We start from the raw sequence: 4759 nt of genomic DNA, 5'->3' as shown, positions 1-4759 counted from the left end.
AATGGCAATACAAAGAAACCCCTGTCTAGTCTCAATATAGATCAAAAGAGTTGTTTTTTAAGAGAAAGGAAGGTTGTGTTAATTGTAGTTGTTGAGAGGAACAATATCTCTTGCTTTTCTCTTTTGGGTTTGAATACATAGTCTCTGATTGTATGTTAAAAGTATAATTTCTTCCTTTTTACTATGGTCTGGAGAGCTAACATATATGGTAATAGAAAATCCCTTTAGTCTTTCACTAGGAAAAATGAGCAGCATAAATTTGTTTGCACAAAATATGTTGCTCTCTAAATATCATATAATCCAATCTCTATATTTTCATCAATTCAACCCTTTTGAAAGGAAGGAGTCATCATCTTGTTCATTGAGATTAAAAACTTGAAAAACTGTTAGAAACTACTGCCAAATGGGAGCAGCATTAAATTCAACTACAGGCACGTCCGCTGCTGTCTCCGTCGCTGTGTGGTCCTTCGGTCTCTCTCTGCTGCGCAATTGCCAATATGTCGCTTTCTAACAAGCTGACTCTGGACAAGCTGGATGTGAAGGGGAAGCAGGTCGTCATGAGAGTGGACTTCAATGTTCCTATGACGAACAACCAGATAACAAACAACCAGAGGATCAAGGCCGCCATCCCAAGCATCAAATTCTGCTTGGACAATGGAGCCAAGTCCGTTGTTCTCATGAGCCACCTGGGCTGGCCTGACGTTGTCCCTATGCCTGACAAGTACTCCTTGCAGCCCGTTGCTGTGGAGCTCAAATCTCTGCTGGGCAAGGACGTTTTGTTCTTGAAGGACTGCGTGGGCCCTGAAGTGGAGAAAGCCTGTGCCGACTTAGCCACGGGGTCTGTCATCCTGCTGGAGAACCTGCGCTTTCATGTGGAGGAAGAAGGGAAGGGAAAAGATGCTTCTAGGAATAAGGCTAAAGCAGAGCCAGCTAAAATAGAAGCTTTCCAAGACTAACTTTCCAAGCCAGGGGATGTCTATGTCAATGACGCGTTCGGCACTGCTCACCGAGCCCACAGCTCTATGGCGAGAGTCAATCTGCCACAGAAAGCAGGAGGGTTTCTGATGAAGAAGGAGCTGAACTACTTTGCCAAGGCCTTGGAAAGCCCAGAATGACCCTTCCTGGCCATCCTGGGCGGATCAATAACATGCTGGACAAAGTCAACGAGATGATTATTGGTGGTGGAATGGCTTTTACCTTCCTTAAGGTGCTCAACAACATGGAGATTGGCACTTCTCTGTTTGATGAAGAGGGAGCCAAGATCATCAAAGAGCTGATGTCCAAAGCTGAGAAGAATGGTGTGAAGATTACCTTGCCAGTGGATTTTGTCACCGCTGACAAGTTTGATGAGAATGCCAAGCCTGGCCAAGCCACCGAGGCCTCCGGCATACCTGCTGGCTGGATGGGCTTGGACTGCGGGCCTGACAGCAGCAAGAAGTACGCCGAGGCTGTCGCCAGGGCCAAGCAGATCGTGTGCAACGGGCCTGTGGGCATGTTTGAGTGGGAAGCCTTTGCCCGAGGGACCAAAGCCCTCATGGACAAGGTGGTGAGAGCCACTTCCCAGGGCTGCATCACCATCATAGGTGGGGGAGACATTGCCACTTGCTGTGCCAAGTGGAACACAGAAGACAAAGTCAGCCACGTCAGCACTGGGGGTGGTGCCAGCTTAGAGCTCCTGGAGGGTATAGTCCTGTTGGGGGTGGATGCTCTCAGCAGTGTTTAGTACTTTTCCTGCCTTTCAGTTCCTGGGCACATCCCCTCACTCAACATAGTATCTGCATTTGGTGTTAGCTAAGATCTTCCCCCATGGCAAGATTCAGCTAGTGGCCCAGAGATGTAGCCCAGGAACACTTAACACAGTTGCACAGCAGCGTCTCAGCTTACATTTACTGCAGCCTGGATTTGACTACATTCTTCAGGATCCCATCTGAATTTCTTAGTGGCTAAACCATTGTGTATTCTAGAGCGCATATATTTCTATTTTTCCTGTTAAAGTACACTGTTAGCTTAATTCTGTTCTTGGAGTAGATTACTCTGATTAGCTTTGTCATTGTTTTGCTTCTGGGCATGAAAACAAGATGAAACCCCAGTTGTAGGGGAGGAGGGAGGGAGATGAAGGTGGAGACCTGTGAAATAAATAATAAAAATATTTGTGGAAACTGGGGAAAAAAAATTCAACTACAGATGTAGACTTTTGATTAATTTCTATACAAAAATTAATTTCTCAACTGACTGACTGTGATTGTGGGCAACAAATGTAAAAATAAATAAATTGCATTACATCAAAATAAAAAATTTCCATTCATCAAAAAACACAATCAACAAATGAAAAGACAACTTATAGAGTGGGAGAAAAATCTGTAAATAATATACCTGATAAGATATTAATATCCAGGATATATAAAGAACTATCACAATCTGACAACAACAACAAAAACAAATACGTAAGCCGATTAAGAAATAGGCAAAGGATTTGAATAAACATTTCTCTAAAGAGGATATACAAATGGTTGACAAGAATATGAGAAGATATTCAATGTCACTGACCATTAGAGAGATATGAAATAAAATCACCTCACCCTCATATAAATAAAAAATTGAAAAATAAATCACCTCACCCTCGTCAGGATGGCTACTGTCAGAAAAAGAAAAAACATGTTGGTAAGAATGTGGAAAAATTGCAACTTTTTTGTACTGTTTGTAGGAATGTAAAATGATGAAGTTGCTATGGAAAACAATATGGTGGTTCCTCAAAAAAGTGAAAACAGAATTACCAGATGATGCACCAATTCCATTTCTGGGCATATATGTAAAAGAATTGGAAGTTGGACTCAAACAGGTATTTGTACACTCATGTTCATAGAAACAGTATTTGTAATAGCCAAAAAGTAGACGAAACTCAAGTCTCCGTCGGCAGATGAGTGGGTAAACAAAATGTAGAGTATCTGTCCAATGGAATATTATTCAACCTTAAAAAGGAAGGAAGTACTAACACAGGCTATGACATGGATGAACCTTGAACACTTTATGCTACGTGAAATAAGCCAGTCACAAAAAGACAATATTGTGGAATTCCACTAATATGGGGTATTTTAGGAGTCAAATTTCTAGAAACAGAGAGTAGAATTGTGGTTGCCGGAGGCTGGAGGGAGAAGGAAAAGTGGAGCTGTTTAATGAGTACAGAGTTTCAGTTTTGCAACTGGAAAAGTTCTGGAGATTGGTTGCACAACAATGTGAAATACATTTAACAATATTGAGCTATGTATGGTAACTTTATGTTAAGTATATTCTACCACAATTTTCAAAATTAAAATGATAAAGAAAAAGAACTGTGATTTCAAATTACAGTTCTTCAATCAACTACTAAGGACTGCCTTTTTTTCTTTGTATGATACTTAAAAAGATTATGGACATTATCCATTCTAAGATATATGCAGTCTCATACAAGATATTATGGACTGAAATTTAAACAAAGATGAAAGCTCAATGACAAAAACACTAAACAGACTGCTTTAGTCAGTAAGATGAAAAAGAAAGAAAACTGGTTGGTGAAGTAGACAGGGATCTCTATAATAGAAATGGTAATGCTCTGCTTCCTGTAACAATAAGTAATCTGAGCAAACAGTATAAAGTATGACATGGGCTCCTCTTATTTTGTTTCAGGTCTTTTATCATTAATACGAGCATCGAGTAATTGTATAAAATCTTGGTGAGAAAAAAAATTTTTTTTTTTTAATAAACCTGCCTACAGACATTTTAAATGATAGAAAATCTCTCAGGCAACTATTCACATCAACTATAGTTACTTCTTTCTGTTGAAGCCTCACTACAAATGCTAGAGGTCTAAAGATATATGTGAGGTCTTCTCTAATAACAAGTGAGGGGCCTGCTCTTTGTTACTATGGTACAGAGTTGCCCTTAAATTAAAAACCCCCCTGAGCCATGAGTGCAGCTTCATAGCTGAGGCCATAATCCAAGAAGACACAGGCACTGGTGTATGTCCCATCATTAAAAAAAACAAGTAGAGTCTCCAGAAGTTTCTTACTATGAATCCTGGAATCCACTCCCCTTTCTGTGAGGAACTCCCCCAAACAAATACTTCAAAGCTGGCTTAGATTCACCAAGTTTTATTTTTTTCTCTTTATAGGCTCTATGAGTATCTATTTTAACATGATACTAAGGAAAATCAAATATGTGATAATTTTTTAAATTAATATATCCTGATATGCTCAACCAGTAGAATGGAGTCTGACTCTTCCACTACTTTTGGAACTCCAGAAAAGTAACCTCAAATTCATACAATAAAGTAATCATGGCTTACTGAATGTGGTTTGCTTAATCAGTCTTTTAAAATGTTCTTTGTTTTTTTAATCTAGAGTTAGGAAAAGATGTTACTCTCCCATGTGTGTGCATTAACCCTGGTGGAGAGGGCTACCCTTCTGAGTTGAAACTGCACTGGGTAGCGCTGCTGTTCGCAGGGCTAGTAAGTGAACAGACAAACCTATGGGATCACAGATTCAGGGGCCTAACACAGCAGTGACAACATCTCTGCTTCCTATGCTAGATCTTTAAATATGAATATCATTCTATCCCCATTCTTCACTCATATTTATTCTTCTGTTTAAAACATTTAAATTTTAGGATCCTATTGAAAGATCCCACTTTATGCCACATTTATGTGTTTGTTCACATTCTTGTTCAAAATGTTATTTGCATCTCAACCAAACACACACACACACACACACACACACACACACAC

At 39.8% G+C, this 4759-nt stretch overlaps 1 pseudogene; it reads left to right on the top strand.

Moving 5' to 3' along the window:
• Nucleotides 1–497: 497 nt before the first annotated feature.
• Nucleotides 498–1723, top strand: LOC150008629 (phosphoglycerate kinase 1 pseudogene; annotated as a pseudogene).
• Nucleotides 1724–4759: the final 3036 nt, after the last annotated feature.

This window comes from Furipterus horrens, unplaced genomic scaffold (assembly GCF_987537825.1).
Source record: "Furipterus horrens unplaced genomic scaffold, mFurHor1.1.pri manual_scaffold_5, whole genome shotgun sequence".
Classification (NCBI taxonomy): domain Eukaryota; kingdom Metazoa; phylum Chordata; class Mammalia; order Chiroptera; family Furipteridae; genus Furipterus; species Furipterus horrens.
The sequence above is the reverse complement of the archived record's forward strand: the minus strand, read 5'-3'. Positions and strand labels throughout refer to the sequence as shown.